Here is a 16,822-nt window from a genome sequence, read left to right on the forward strand (position 1 = left end):
AATACTACCTGTGCTTTTCCTTTTTTTTGATCAATGATTGTATCTTTGGAAATATTTTTGAGATAAATTGATACCTGGAACTTGAATCCAACATCACTAATTCCTGAAACAGTTTGTTTTTAATAAATGTTATCCAAATTCCATTGTAAAGCTCTTTTATTTTTTTAAAGTGAGGGAAGTCTCTTCTATCTTTGTTGTTTTGTGTTTAACTTTCCACTTTGAAAATTCCTAAATTGACAGTGGTTTGGTGGGAGGAAGTGGTGGAGCATTCCCATTGCACTAATGAAATAGGGTATCATTTGGATGAATAGAGCAGGTAAAGGGATAACTAGAGAAATAGATATTCATGAAGATTTCAGATAGGCTGAAGGGAAAGAGATGAATTGAATATGAGGTTGCTGTAGGGAGAAAGGAAAACCAATGCCCAAACCTTTTCCTAATTTGTAAGCATAGACAAAATATTGCAGGTTTAATGGGTATAAGCAAAGAAGGGAAAGGAAAGGAGTTCAGTGGTTACAGTTCAGTGTAGCTTCAAGAAATAAATATTAATAATAATTAATAATAATCATTTTACTTTCAATGCTGTCTTAAATAAAACTGCCAACTATATCTTTAGCTACATCTTTTTCAATAACGATTTCATCCTGTAATTTTCCTACTCAAACATTTAACAGTTACACCCTATTTACAGATATTTTTAGTCAAACATCTCTCAGTCTTCATTTCTTAGACCCTGTATAATCCAGTTCCACCCTACTCAGCACATAACAGTTCTCCAAGGCACCCTTCAGCTGTAGTTGGACTAGAACCCCCACCTCACTTCCTTCACCCCATGTGCTCCACTAATTTCCATCTGAGAGCCCTACCTGATATTGCTTAAACCATCCATGATTCTGTACTTCCTTTTTCTTTTTGAATCTCAAATTTTTAAATCACTTCAATTTCCTTCTCCGCTGTCATGTTCTTTTTCTCTTCTCTTGATTATTATTGCATCACTGCTATTTCCAAAGTGGTTCTTACTTAAATGTTCTTTAAGTGTTTCATAATTTCAGTTTATATCAGTCTTTAGGCTTAGTGTGAGCTCTTTGAGGTGAATAATCTTATAGAAATTACTTGGACCAATGCACAGAGTCTTCTTGGAAATGAGTGTTTACTCTAACTCATTATATGGAAAAATATTTAAAATCTGCCTGGCTCAAGGCAAACTTGATTTTCTCTCTCTGGTTTTGGGGACATCACAACCTCTTGTTTCTCCTCCTACCTCTCCTGGTGCCTTCTTATTATAAACTTTCCCACAGTAGTTAGGTTCTTATATGTCATCCTTGACCACTTTTTCTTCATGCAGCAACAAATGATCTATCAATCTTTCAGCTATATGATATTTTTGATTAATGGTTGTGCCAGTTTGAATGTATTGTGTCCCCCAAATGCCATTATCTTTGATGCAATCTTGTGGGGCAGACATTTTGGTGCTGATTAGATTTGCTTGGAATGTGCCCCACCCAGCTGTGCATGATGACTCTGATGAGATATTCCCATGGAGGCATGGCCCCACCCATTCAGGGTGGGCCTTGATCAGTGGAGCCATATAAATGAGCTGACTCAAAGCGAAGGAACTCAGTGCAGCTGTGAGTGATGTTTTGAAGAGGCGCTACAGACAAAAGCGACACTTTGAAGAAAGCACAAGAGCTGCAGATGAGAGAAAGTTTGAAGACAGCCGTTGAAAGCACTCTTGCTCTGAAGAAGCTGAGAGAGGACAAATACCCCAAGTGCGACTAAGAGTGACATTTTTGAGGAACTGGGCCTAGAGAGGAACATCCTGGGAGAAAGCCATTTCAAAACCAGAACTTGGAGCAGACGCCAGCCATGTGCCTTCCCAGCTAACAGAGGTTTTCCGGACACCATTGGCCATCCTCCAGTGAAGGTACCTGATTACTGATGTGTTACCTTGGACACTTTATGGCCTTAAGACTGTAACTGTGTAGCCAAATAAACCCCCTTTTTATAAAAGCCAATCCATCTTTGGTGTTTTGCATTCTGCAGCATTAGCAAACTAGAACAATGGTACAATCTTATCTTTATACCCTCAGAAAACAGAGGTCCAGAGGAGTAATTCAGCCTGTATAAGGTAAACATCTTTGTAGGGCCTTTGGCAAGGGACTGCTTTCACAGCTGTTTACCTGTCATCTCCTTGTCTATTTAGATGACTCCACAAAGGGTAACTGTATGAGTTGCTACTGTACATGTCAGTATAATGTATTTTGTCTTCCCTAGAAATCCACATTTTAGATTTATAATAATATGCTTTTTTGATAATTATTCTGATACATGTTTTATTTCTCAATCCCTATTGTATACTCCTTGGTAATTGGAAATTTAACCTTAACAGTTGGCACAGTGCCTTGAACAGAGATTGTGTTTGCAATTGAGAGATTTTATCTCTAAGAATTGAATGGAAAATTCTGCCTTTTGAAGGCATTATAAGCTTTTGAAGGAAGTGCCTGATGTAGTAATTCATTTCTGGTTAGCAGTATTATTGCTACAGAAAGTATACTGAGAGCTTCCTTCTCATAGTTTGGTCGTGATGGATTCCTGGGAAAAGTCCCACAAGGGATTAGTCTGAAAGATCTTCATCTTGGACAGTCCATTCTCTTCTGGTAGAATATCACCCCATCTCACTAGAAAGTCTCTTCTTACAAGCTGCTGTGAGGGTCACACACTGGGCCTGGATTTCTGTGGCTTCTGCCAGAAAGTCCTGAGGTCCTGAAAACATACTGCTTCTACCAGTTGGCATTTCTGCACACAGATCTCCCTTGGCTTCCTTACTTTTTCCTCCATGTAACTGATCATGTGCAAGATCAATGTCATTCCCCAAGCTCACCCATCCCTTCCAGTCAAAGCCCCCAGATATAAAGACACCATAGATCCTAAGCCCATGTTCACAGTGCCCTCTTCATCTTGGCTAGATCCTTCCCCCATGTCCCACAACCAGCTGGGTGATTATGGAGCATTACCGTGTGATGTTATAACCAGTCCTGGGAGTCAGGATATCCTCTGCTTTGAACAGCAGAAAATCCCAGGGCTGACAATATACAACTAAAATGCTTGTCTCTTTCTCTTTCCATAATCACTCTAGTTAAGTAGGGAAATGGGAGAAAATCTGATAGCCTTGAGCAGCGGAGTATGGTGATGAGGAAAGAAAGGTTACCAATGGGGAATGGAATCTAGGACCTTTGAATGTGTGAATAAACAAAACTACACATATGTTAAGCAATAATGTCAGCATGGTTGCTAAATTTTGTTGCTGGGGATCTGACCTAAAGAGGAGTAGCTTACAACATATCATTTTGTTCATAACATATCATTTTGTTTATTGAACTATTTGCGTGTAATGCCAACTATCACATGGTACAACATTAATTACAAAAATCAAATATGTGTTACATTAGGTTATATATATATTTGATTCATTAAGAGGAGTAGAATATACTCCTTTGTGCTGAGTCTCCTTCATATGCTGCTATTCGTCTAGCAAGGTCTCCTCCCTTCACACACACACACACACACACACACACACACACACACACACACACACACACACACAAAAGCTCTTGCATATGTGACCTGGAACCAATTTGTAGTTATTTTAGTTTCTGCATCTCTAAGTTTAAAAAAAAAAAATACATTAGTTGACTTCAGTTATAATGTTATAATGTTCAGTTTTTTTTTTCCATTATTTTAGGGTATACTCTAAAATAGGATCTAGGAATTATTCAATAAGACTTGAGATAATGAGAGTGATTTACCTCCTCTTTTGAATGCTTTGTGATGTCCAATCTGAATAACTATATGAAACAAAATTCTCTGGCCCATTTTGATGTGAAATAATTTATTTTCTCAAGTGATTTTCAGCCTGATTGATTTGTCACTTTCTTGCCCATTTCAATTCCTCAAAATGATTGGAAGCTGATTGGAAACTATTGGGTGATATATTAATTCCATGTACATGTCTAAGTGAAAAAGATTAAATAATCTTAGTCAAAATAAAGTTACTGCTTGCTTGCAGAAATATTTTACTTTTCAAGCTGTTATTGCAGAAAACCTTGTAAATACAGTTTAGTTGTAATATCTTGAAATTCAGTCTCCCAGCCTATGATTCAGAGCTGTGGCTATTACAATGAAATGTCTTATATATTAAAGAAATCAGAAGTTGCTGACTTTCATCAAGTTTGTCAAAAGTTAAGTTTTAACATTTAGGTCTGGTTTATTAAATATCCTGGCATTTGTTACTCTTCTCAACTGACAAAATACGACATGTTTATATTTCTACATAGACTAACATTAAACTGGTGTTTTTTTGGGGGGGGGAGGCAGGGAGTTTTTTTTTTTTTAACTTTTGGAACATTCCATTATTAACTTCATTTTTGATGAACACTCAGAAAGGAAAAAAAAAAAGTCCTTTTATTGCCCCCATAATTATGGTTTCAACATAAAGGGGAATTAATTCCCTTCAGAGACTAAATATTAGGCTTGTGGAACCAAAGGATCCAGGCATATTTGCATATTTTTGTGGCTAATATAGTTTATAGAAATAGGTTTCTTCAGTAATTCTGTCATTGAAATTGTGAGAGCCATACTATGTAAAATATTTATACAATGTAAATAATAATTGACAATGTATCCCTCAATATTGCTAAATATATCAAAGAGATGGGCATTTTTCATCAAGGATTAATGAATGAAAATTAATTTCATTTTTCCCAGGGTACTCTAATACTAATGTGTCTTTTTCCCTTTGATATAATACAGAAGTCCTTTTCATCTGGAGTTACCTTTACTTATAAACATTAAGGATAGGCAACATAGTAGGAAAAGAAAAATAAGAAAAGAGAATATTACCTGGAATGGACTCCTAGGATAATATATCAAATTGTGATATGTTCAGAATGCCACTCCTTCAGAGAAATTGTCCTAACATTTTGATGGAACATTTTAAGAAGTTTAGGCCATTATTGAATGATATTATATAGTACTAAACCATAACATTTTGACAGGATCCAGGGAATTAGCCAGAAGGAACACCACAATGATAAATCCTAAGCCCTGCTTGTTGAGCAATGTTTATGGAGGTCCTCCTTTGAGATTTGTGTCCCCAAATTATGCTGTTAGAGCTGGTAGTCACTTTAACTAAGGCGATCTGCATATAAACATAAGCTTCCTTTGAGGCACAGTCGACCACAAACCACAGTGGCCCCTGATCTTCAGATGAAGTCAGCAGTCCTGCCTTGTCAGTCCTTGATGTTCTTCTTAGTCACAAACTTAAACATAACAACAAGCAAAGTAAGTTAAAATTATCTAGAACTATTGACTCCACATTAATTTTTCCTATCAGTTCATTGTTGCACAAATTAATGTCTTTGGATGATCCTAAGAATGTAATTAACTTAATGACTAAATAACCATTTAAATTCAATCAACACATGTATGTTGATTGCAAGGAAATATGGGGGATAAGGCAGCATCCCAGTCTTATTCCTGATCTTAGAGGGAAAACTTTCAGTCTTTCCACATTGAGTATGATGTTAGCTGTGGGTTTTTCATATATTGCCTTTATCATATTGAAAAAGTTCCCTAGTAGTACTATCCTTTGAAATGTTTCAATCAAGGAAGGATGGTGAATATTGTCAAATGCCTTTTCTGAATCGATAGAGATGATCATACGATTGTTCTGCTTTGATTTATTGATGTGCATTACAGTGATTGATTTTCTTCAGTTCAAGCAGCCTTGCATATCTGGAATTAATCCCACCTGGTCATCATGTATAATTATTTTAATATGCTGCTGGATTCTACTTGCAAGTAATTATTTGTTGAGGATTTTTGCATCTATATTCATTAAAGAGAATGGTCTATAATTTTCTCTTTTTTTGTACTACCTTTGTCTGGCTTTGTTATTAGGGTTATGTTGGCGTCATAGAATGTATTAGGTTGTTTCCCTCCTCTTCAATTTTCATGAAGGTTTTGAAAAGGTTTGGTACTAACTCTTTCTTGAATGCTTGGTAGAATTCACATGTGAAACCATCTGGTCCTAGGCTTTTCTTTTTGGGGAGCTTTTTAATGACTGACTCTATCTCCTTCTTTGTGTTTGGTTTGTTGAGCTAATCTATTTCTGTTCAAGTCAATGTTGGTTGTTCATGCTCTCCTAGGAAGTTGTCCACTTCATGTAAGTTGTCTACTTTATCAGTATATAGTTGTTTATAGTTTCTTCTCATTATCTCTTTTATTTCTAAAGGGACAGTAGTTTTATCTCCTTTCCCATTTCTGATGATATTTATTTGCATGTACTTTTTTTTGTTGTTGTTAGCCTAGCTAAGGGTACATGAATTTTAATGATTTTCTCAAAGAACCAACTTTTGGTTTTGTTGATTCTCTCTATTGTTTTCCTGTTTTCAATGTCATTTATTTCTGCTCTAATCTTTTTTATTTCTTTCCTTCTGTTTGCTTTGGGGTTAGATTGCTGTTCTTTCTCTAGTTCCTCCAGGTGAACAGATAATTCCTTTATTTTTGCTTTCTCTTCTTTTTTAATATAGGCCTTTAGACCAATAAATTTCCCTCTCTGCACTGACTTTGCTGCATCTCATAAGTTTGGATATGTTGTGTTTTCATAATCATTTGCCTCTAGGTGTTTACTAATTTCTCTTGTAACTTCTTCCTTCACCCACTGGTTTTCTAAGAGTGTGTTTAGCCTCCATGTATTTGTGAATTTTTGACCTTCTGCCTGTTATTTATTTTCAACTTCATTCCATTATGGTCCAAAAAATGTTTTGTATAATATCAATATTTTTCAATTTGTTGAAACTTGCTTTGTGACCCAAGATGTGTCCTATCCTAGAGAATGTTCCATGAGCATTTGAGAAAATATGTGAATACTGCTGTTGTGGGGTAAGTGTTTTGTAAATGTTTGTCAAGTCTAGTTCATTTATTGTACAATTCAACATCTCTGTTTCCTTATTGATCCTCTGTCTATATGTTCTATCCATTGATGAGAGAGGTGTACTGAAGTCTCCTACTATTATTGTAGAGTTATCTACTTCTCCTTTCAGTGTTCTCAGTGTTTGCCTCATGTGTTTGGAGCATTCTGGCTTGGTGCATGAATATATATGATTGTTATGTTTTCTTGATGAATTGACCCTTTTATTAATATATAGTGCCCATCTTTCTTTTAATTGTTTTACTTTTGAAGTCTAATTTTTCTGGTATTAATAGAGCTATTCCTGCTTTTTTCTGGCTGCTGTTTGCATGAAATATCTTTTTCCAACCTTTCACTTTCACCTTATTTTTGTTCTTGTGTCTAAAGTGAGTTTCCTGTAGATAGCATATAGATAGGTCCTGTTTTCTAATCCACTCTGCCAGTCCATGTCTTTTTACTGGGAATTTAATCCATTAATATTTAGTATTATTACTGTAAAGGCAGTACTTTCTTCTATGATTTAGTGTTCTGGATTTTATGTCATATCTTATTTTTTCTCGCTTTCTCCTTTTTACCCTTCCTGATAGGCTTCATTGCCACTCTTCTCCAAACCTCTCTCCTGTATTTAACTATAAGCCTGTTGCACTTGCTTTAATATTTCTTGTAGCACCAGTCTCTTACTCACAAACTCTCTCAGTTTCTGTTTCTCTGAAAATATTTTAATCTTTCTCTCATTTTTTAAGGACAGTTTTGCCAGATACAGAATTCTTGGTTGGCAGTTTTTCTCTTTCAGTATCTTAAATATATCATACCACTGCCTTCTTGCCTCCATGGTTTCTGTGGGGAAATCTGTACACAGTCTTATCAAGATTCCCTTGTATTTGATGGATTGTTTTTCTCTTGCTGCTTACAAGAATCTTTCTTTGTCTTTAACATTTGACAGTCTGATCAGTGTCTTGGAGTAGGTGTATTGAGATCTCTTCTGTTTGGTGTATGCTGTACATCTTGAATCTGTAAATTTCTGTCTTTCAGAAGGGTTGGGTAATTTTCACTGATTATTTCTTCTATTATTCTTTCCTCTCTTTTTCCCTTCTCTTCTTCTTGGAGACTCAAACATATATATTTGTGTACTTTATGTTGTCATTCAGCTCTGTAAGGCCCTGCTGATACTTTTCCATTCTTTCCCTATCTGTTATTTTGTGTTTATGATTTCAAATGTCTTCCATTTCAATGGTCCTTTCTTCTACCTGTTCAAATCTACTATTGTATGTCTCCATTATCATTTTCATCTCTTCTCTTGTGCTTTTCATTCCCATAAGTTCTGCCATTTGTTTTTTTCAAGCTTACAAATTCTTCCTTTTGCTCATCCAGTGTCTTCTTTATATCCTTCATCTCTTTTGCCATATTTTCCTTCAGCTTATTGATTTGTTTTAGGAGATTGGTTTGAACATCATTATTAGTTGTTTCAATTCCTGTATCTCAGTTGAACTGTTAGTTTGTTCCTTTGGCTGGTCCATATTTTCATGTTTACTAGTATGGCTCATTATTTTTAGTTGTCTAGGCATCTGATTTTCTTGATTAGTTTATTCTGGAGCTTGTTTTCACTCTTTTACCTAGGTTTTCTTGTTGGTTGGCTTTGTCTCTATCTTTTCATATTCATTTCAACTTATTCTAGATCTCTAACATAGCTTCTTTTTAAGTGATCAGAGATTTTCACCTCTTGTTTTTCTGTTCTTCACCTGTCTCTATGTAACCTTTTTGAGAGAGGGTCTGCACAGATATGGTCAACTTAGATATGATCACTGAGTTAAGATAAAAGTTTTGAGACTGAGTCCTGAGGTAGCTGGGGTGAGGTTGAAGCACATGGGAGAACAAGTTGACTCTGTTGAGGTAAGAAGAGGTGAAACCTCAAACACAAGTGAAGAATGTGTATAATGAGGGAGAGCATAATCACTTATGACACATGCAGTTTATAGATGGATTAAAATGAAAACTGTGATTTGACCATTGAAACTGACAGCATGAAGAACATGTGAGCCTAACAATTGCATTTTTAACATATATTATTGAAGTTAACTCCACCTGTTTATTTATTTTTTATTGAGATTGTTCACAAACCATACAATTATCCAAAGATCCAAAGTGTACAATTGCTCATGGTACCATCATACAGCTGTGCATCCTGACCACAATTAATTTTTTTTTCAATTTTTAGAACATTTTCATTACTCCAGAAAAGAAATAAAGCCCCCAAAAAGGAAACTCAAATCCTCCTATACCCCTAATCACACCCCCTCCATTACTGATTCATAGTTTTGGTATAGTACATTTGCTACTATTGATGAAAAAATGTTAAAATACTAAGTGTAGTATATAGTTTGCAATAGGTATATATATTTTCCTATATGCCCCTCTATTATTAACTTCTAGTGATCATGTCATACATTTGTTCTAATTCATGAGAGATATTTCTAATAATTGTACAGTTAATCATGGACACTGTTGACCACAAGATTCACTGTTTTATACATTCCCATCTTTTAACCTCCAACTTTCCTTCTGGTGACATATGTGACTCCAAGCTTACCCTTTCTACCACCTTCACATACCATTCTGCACTGTTAGTTATTCTCACAATGTGCTACCATCACCTCTGCTCATTTCCAAATGTTTAAGTTCACACTAGTTGAACATTCTGCCCATAATAAACAATTGCTCCCCTTTCTTTAGCCTTGTTCTATATCCTGGTAACTTATATTTCATGTCTATGAGTTTACATATTATAAGTAATTCATATCAGTGAGACCCTGCAATATATGCCCTTATGTGTCTGTCTTATTTCACTCAATATAGTGCCCTCAAGGTTTCTTCATCAACTTATTTTTTTAAAGATTATTTTGTTCACACACCATACATTCCATCCTAAGTAAACAATCATTGGTTCCCTGTCTAGTCACGTATTTATGTATTAAGCACCATTGCCACTAACTATATAGGGACATCCCATTTCTTCCACAAAGAAGGAGGAAGAGTCAAGGAAGGTAGAGGGACAAAAGAAAAAGAAAAAAGAGAGAAAGAAAAACAAAAACCTGACAGCCAGAAAGCAGCAAAAGGAAAGATAGCATTAAACTAAAGCAGAATAAAGAGTCAGACATCATCACCAATGCCAGGAGTCCCATACTCTTCCCCTATCCACCCCCCAATATGTAGTCAGCTTTCATATATTGCCTTTGTTATACTAAAGGAAGCACAATACAGTGTTTCTGTTATAGTCTCTAGTGGCATTGATTGTATTTTCCCCCAATCCCACCCATTTTTAGCACCTTGAAATGTTGACATTCATTTGTTCTACCTCATGTAAAAACATATTTGTACCTTTTATTACAGTCGTTGTGCACCCTAGGTTTCACTGAGTTATACACTCCCAGCCTTTATCTTTCCTCTTTCGTTCTGGTGTCCCACATGGTCCTCACCTTCCTCTTTCAACCATACTCCCAGTCATCTTTGTTCATTGTACTTACATTGCTATGCTACTATCTCCCAAAACTGTTTTCCAAAGCTCTCACTCCTGTCTTTTCCTTTCTGTCTGCAGTGCTTCATTTAGTGTTTCTTGTAAAGCAGGTATCTTCTTCACAAGCTCTGTCATCTGTCTGTCAGAGAATATTTTGAACTCTCCCTCATATTTGAAGGACAGTTTTGCTGGATATAGGATTCTTGATGGTTTTGTTCTTTCAATATCTTAAATATATCGCACCACTTCCTTCTTGCCCCCATGGTTTCTATCGAGAAATCCACACATAGTCTTATCAAGCTTCCTTTGTATGTGATGGGTTGCTTTTCTCTTGCTGCTTTCAGGATTCTCTCTTTATCTTTGATGTTTGATAATCTGATTACTAAGTGTCTTGGCATAGGCCTATTGAGATCTATTCTGTTTGTGGCATGCTGCATTTCTTGGATCCATGATTTTATGTCTTTCATAAGAGATGGGAAATTTTCATTGATTATTTCCTCTACTATTGCTTCTGCCCCTTTTCCTTTCCCTTCTCCTTTTGGGACACCAATGACACATGCATTCCTGGATTGCATTTTGTCCTTAACTTCCCAGGGATGTTGTTCATATTTTTCCATTCTTTTCTCTCTGTGTTCTTTTGTGTATAGGCTTTCAGGTGCCTTGTTCTCCGGTTCCTGAGGGATTTCTTTTGCCTCTTGAAGTCTGCTGTTGTATGTTTCCATTGTGTCTTTCATCTCCTGTTATTGTGCCTTTTATTTCCATAGGTTCTGCTATTTGTTTTTTTGGAACTTTCTATTTCTAACTTATGTATGCCCAGTGTTTTCATTATACACTTCATCTCTTTTGCCATATCTTCCCTAAACTTTTTGAATTGATTTAGTATTAGTTGTATCAATTCCTGTATCTCAGTTGAATTGTAAGTTTGTTCCTTTGGGCCCAAACTTCATTTTCCTAAGTGTAGGTTGTAGTAGTCTCTTGTCTAGTGATCTGGTTCCCTTGGTTACCCCAATCAGGTTTTCCCAGACCATAACAGGCTCAGGTCTCAGCAGGAGGCAACACTATCATGTCTCTCTGAGGGTTTGTCTTAGAAGATTGATACACCCTATGAGACCTCAAGTCACTGTAATTTTCCACCCAGCAGATGGCACCTGCCAGCCTGTAGCTCCAGACTTTTGTAAGGAGGTGTAGCCCATGGCTATTTTCCCCCAGCCTCTGGGGTCTGGTCCTGAATGGAGGTGCTGAAATTGTAGGTGCCGCCGGCCGAGAAGGGGTGCGGCTAGTAAGGGGTCTTGGCCCGGCCCCTGCCAGCCCTGGGTTTCTGCCGGGCGGGGGGCCACGGACCTGGCAGGACCGGGCCAAAAGGCAGCCCACTGCCCGCGCCGCGGACGTGCCAGGCCCGGGTGGTGGGGGCTAGGGACTGGGGCAGAGGCAGAGGTTAGGGGCGCCAGGCATGCCATAGGGGGAGCCGCCGGCGGCCAGGGCCAAAAGAACAAGCGGGGGAGGCAGGAAGACAGGCGGCGCCTGGCAAAAGCCTACAGCACCCGGTATTCCCAGGCGGTCTCCCTTCCAAGTTGTAACCAGGCCCGACCCTGCTTGGCTTCCGAGATCAGACGAGAACAGACGCGTTCAGGGTGGTATGGCCGTAGACGCTGGCAGCTACCGCCCGGATCCTCAAGAGCCTACGTGGCGCCTGGCTGCCGCCGCACGGCCAGCTGCGGGGAGGCTGCGCCCCGCGGGGCCGGGCTCCGGGTCTCCGGACGCGCCATGCTCACACACCCCGAGCCCAGCAGGTCGCGCGCCTTGGCGGTGCTCGCCGTCCTTGCCTTCGGAGCCTCGGCGCAGGCCAGCCCTGCCCAGGCCACTTGGGTCCCTGGACAGCCCCCCGTAACCCTAGCCCCAACCCCACCCAGCAACCGCGCACCACCCCGTTCCCATCCCCGCGGCCCGCGCCCTCCCGGAACCCTGCTTCCCCCAAACACGGCACCGGAACCTTCAGCGCCCCCTGCCGGCACGCACGCCACGCCAGTGGCCAGCCTGGCCCTGACCCTCCGGCGCGTCGTCGGGTGCCCGCGGGCCCCCCAGCCCCGCCAGGACCCTGCCGGCCCTGTGGACTGGACTCGGCGAGCCCCGCCGGGCCAGGCCAGGCCAGGGTGAGGAGGAAGCTCGAGACCTGCGTGGCGGCCCAACGCACAGCAACGTCTCTCCCCCGGAGCCGTCCCAGGTCTGGCGCCGCCTCCCCCTCCCCTGCTGTCCAGCCCACCCACCCCGCCTCCGGACCCTGCGCCCCTGGCACTCCTGCCACTGTCCGCCGCGACCACGGAGGAGCACAGCACCTGTCCCTCGGCCCTCGGAACCAACCGGGGGCCGTCTTCCCCGGAAGCCCACGTCTCGGGGCGCGAGGAAGGGCGCCGGGCCTTCAACCCCACTCACAGGCTGGGCAGGGAGCCTCCGGTCCCCTCAGGGGTCGGGACAGCACCCGTGCCTCCCATCCGATCCTGTCTCGCAGGAAACCCCAGCCAGCAGCTGAGAAGGAGGCCAGCAGGTCGTGGGCCTGGGGGTGAGCTGTCCGGAGGCATCCTTCCCCGGTCCGAAGAGATGCCCTCGAAGCTGGCAGGCGGAATCGGTCATGGCCGGGCAGGTGGTGCGGGTTCTGGGAGGGCAGGGGGGGCTCCGGAGTCTCCCCCGGGATGCCCCGGGCGTCGGTGGCCACCGAAGGACCCGCTGGGCCAGTGGGCCTCTGGAGTCCTCCTGCTCCCGGAGGGCTGTGGGCACCCGACGACGCGGGGCTTGGGCCGGGGTGAGGGTCGCTTGGTGTCGCACCAAGACAGTCCCCTTCAAGCCCTCGTCTGCCCCCTCCCCACCCCACCCCACCACACCCCGCCAGGCCTCGGGGCCACTGTGGTTTCTGACCCAGTGGGTCGCAGAGCTCCAGAAATGCCTCGCCGTGGGGCCACCGGAAGACGACGCTGGAGGTTTCCGAGCCCTGGCGAAAGCCTGGAGGCACGTGTGGAGCAACACCCGGGCTTCCCTTCTCCCAGTGGGCTACCGCTTGGGGTCTGGGGGTGGAGGGAGGACGGACTTCACGGATCTCCTCCCCACACCCCCACCCCCCAGCCCGCAAGCGAGGTCAGCCTCCACAAAAGTCCCCGCCGGTACAGTGAATCCCTGGTCCGTTAGGCCACTCGGTCTCCACCCTCTGGCCTCTAAGGTGGGTGACAGCGGGTGACTCAGCCCACTGCACTGTCATCCCCGAAAGGGGCACCCCGGCCTACGGTGGTCGGGCACCCAGCCGGGACCACCCTCCCCGAGGCAAGGAAGCCCAGGGGTGCGGTCGGAGTGGGTGGACGCCAAAGGCTTCGGACGGGGGGTGTCCTCTGAAAAGGTGGGTGTCCGGTGCATGCGGAAAGAGAGCTGGTGCACGTACGTCGTGCCTGGGCTGGGCACGGAGAAGGAGCCCTGCCCTGCGGAGGGGAGTCAGCCCGGGGATTCCCAGTCTGTGGGCACCCGGGTGCCGCCGCTGCCGCCGCAGTGGCCGCCGTGGCGTTCCCTCTGAGGCAGGTTTTGCGTCCGGATGTGCCCGCAGGGGCAGCAAGACCGGTGGGCCCCTGGGATGCGCCTGTCAGTCGGTCTGTCGGTGTGCCCTAGTCCGCAGACCGGCCCGGGAGCGGCTCACGGTGCTGGGTGGTTTCTGAAGGGACGTGGCTCCGCCCACCCCGTGCCGCCGCTACCACCCCCCCCCACCCGCGCCCCCACCCCCACCCCGTGCTGAAATTCTAGGGGTCGCAGGCCGGAAGGGGTGCGGCTGGTAAGGGTTCTTGGCCCCGCCCCCGCCAGCCCTGGGTTTCTGCAAGGCGGCGGCCACGGACCTGGCTGGGCCGCGCCACAACGCACCCCTCTGCCCGCGCCGCGGACGTCCCAGGCCCGGGTGGTGGGGGCTCGGGGCTGGGGCAGAGGCAGGGGTTAGGGGCGCCAGGCGTGCCCTAGGGGGAGCCGCCGGCGGCTAGGGCCAAAAGAACAAGCGGGGGAGGCAGGGAGACGGGCGGCGCCTGGCAAAAGCCTACAGCACCCGGTATTCCCAGGCGGTCTCCCATCCAAGTACTAACCAGGCCCGACCCTGCTTAGCTTCCGAGATCAGACGAGATCGGGCGCGTTTAGGGTGGTATGGCCGTAGACGCTGTCAGCTGCCGCTGGGAGCCCCAAGAGTCTTCTTTGCGCCTGTCTGGCACTGCCTGGCCAGCTGCGGGGAGGCTTTGCCACGCGAGGACGGGCTCCGGGTCTCCGAACGCGCCACGCTCACACACCCCAGCCAGGAGGTCGCTCACATTCTCGGTACTCGCTGTCCGTGCCTTTCCTGGATGACAGTGCAGTTGGCTGAGTCACCCGCTGTCACCCACCTTAGAGGCCAGAGGGTGGAGACCGAGTGGCCTAACGGACCAGGGATTCACTGTACTGGTGGGGATTTTGTGGAGGCTGATCTCACTTGCAGGCTGGGGGGTGGGGGTGTGTGGAGGAGATACGTGAATTCCGTCCTCTGTCCAGCCCCAGACCCCAAGGGGTAGCCCATTGGGAGAAGGAAAGCCCGGGTGTTGCTCCTCACGTGCCTCGAGGCTTTCGCCAGGTCTCAGAAACCTCCAGCATCTTCTTCCGGTGGCCCCACGACGAGGCATTTCTGGAGCTCTGCGACCCACTGGGTCAGAAATCACATTGGCCCCGAGACCTGGCGGGGTGTGGTGGGGTGGGGATGGGGCAGACGAGGGCTTGAAGAGGACTGTCTTGGTGGGACACCAGGCTACCCTCACCCTGGCTAAAGCCCCGCGTCGTCGGGTGTCCACAGCCCTCCCGTAGCAGGAGGGCTCCAGAGGCTCCGCCCACTGGCCCACCTTGTCCTTCGGCGGCCACCGACGCCCGGGGCATCCCGGGGGAGACTCCGGAGCCCCGCCTGCCCTCCCGGAACCCGCACCACCTGCCCGGCCATGACCGATCCTGCCTGCGAGCTCCGAGGGCGTCTCTTCGGCCCGGGAGGGATGCCTCCGGACAGCTCGCCCCCAGGCCCACGACCTGCTGGTCTCCTTCTCAGGTACTGGCTGGGGTTTCCTGCGAGAGCGGACTGGATCGGAGGCACGGGTGCTGCCACGACTCCTGAGGGGACCGGAGGCCCCGTACCCAGGCTGTGAGTGTGGACGAAGGCGAGGCGCCCTTCCTCGCGCCCCGAGACATGGACTTCCGGGGAAGACGGCCCCTGGTTGGTTCCGAGGTCCGAGGGACAGGTGCCGTGCTCCTCTGTGGTCAGGGCGGACAGTGGCAGGAGTTCCAGGGGCGCAGGATCCGGAGGCGGGGTGGGTCGGCTGGACAGCAGGGGAGGGGGTTGAGGCGCCAGACCTGCGATGGCTCCAGGGGAGAGACTTTTCTGTGCGTTGGGCCGCCACGCAGGTCTCGAGCTTCCTTCTCACCCTGGTCTGGCCTGGCCTGGCGGGGCGCGCCGAGTCCAGTCCACAGGGCGTCAGGGTCCTGGCACGGCCAGGCGGCCCGCGGGTACTCGACGACGCGCCGGAAGGTTATGGCCAGGCTGGCCGCTGACCTGGCGTGCGTGCCGGCAGGGGGCGCTGAAGGTTCCGGTGCTGTGTTTGGGGGAAGGAGGGTCCCGGGAGGGCGCGGGCCGCGGGGGTGGGAACGGGGTGGTGCGCGGTTGCTGGGTGGGGTTGGGGCTAGGGTTACGGGGGGCTGTCCAGGGACCCAAGTGGCCTGGGCAGGGCTGGCCTGCGCCGAGGCTCCGAAGGCAAGGACGGCGAGCACCGCCAAGGCGCGCGACCTGCTGGGCTCGGGGTGTGTGAGCGTGGCGCGTCCGGAGACCCGGAGCCGGGCCTCGCGTGGCGCAGCCTCCCCGCAGCTGGCCGTGCGGCGGCATCCAGGCGCAACGTAGGCTCTTGGTGCTCCGGGCGGCAGTCGCCGGCGTCTACGGCCATACCACCCTGAACGCGTCCGATCTCGTCTGATCTCGGACCCTAAGCAGGGTCGGGCCTGGTTAGTACCTGGATGGGAGACCGCCTGGGAATACCGGGTGGTGTAGGCTTTTGCCAGGTGCCGCCTGTCTCCCTGCCTCCCTCGCTTGTTCTTTTGACCCTAGCCGCCGGCAGACCCCCCTAGGGCACGCCTGGCGCCCCTATCCCCTGCCCCTGTCCGAGGCCCGAGCCTGCACCACCCAAACCTGGGTCATCTGTGGCACAGGCAGAGGGCTGGCTGCATCGTTGCCAATCCACGTCTGCCACCACCCTGCAGAAAATCAGGCCTGGCAGGTGTGGGTTCAGTACCCCTTACTATCTGCACCACTTCTCAGCCAGCAG

General features: G+C 46.4%; 2 non-coding genes and 1 pseudogene across 2 annotated transcripts; 1 reads left to right on the forward strand and 2 right to left on the reverse strand.

Annotated features, from left to right (window-relative positions):
- Positions 1 to 12,010: 12,010 nt before the first annotated feature.
- Positions 12,011 to 12,129, reverse strand: LOC119524490 (annotated as a pseudogene).
- A 2,406-nt stretch (positions 12,130 to 14,535) lies between these two features.
- LOC119524486 lies at positions 14,536 to 14,654 on the reverse strand. The gene has a single exon (XR_005214832.1). It is a non-coding gene; the product is annotated as a 5S ribosomal RNA (ribosomal RNA).
- Positions 14,655 to 16,432: 1,778 nt separating this feature from the next.
- On the forward strand, positions 16,433 to 16,551 carry LOC119524489. The gene has a single exon (XR_005214833.1). It is a non-coding gene; the product is annotated as a 5S ribosomal RNA (ribosomal RNA).
- Positions 16,552 to 16,822: the final 271 nt, after the last annotated feature.

This window comes from Choloepus didactylus, assembly GCF_015220235.1.
Source record: "Choloepus didactylus isolate mChoDid1 chromosome 11 unlocalized genomic scaffold, mChoDid1.pri SUPER_11_unloc1, whole genome shotgun sequence".
Taxonomy (NCBI): domain Eukaryota; kingdom Metazoa; phylum Chordata; class Mammalia; order Pilosa; family Megalonychidae; genus Choloepus; species Choloepus didactylus.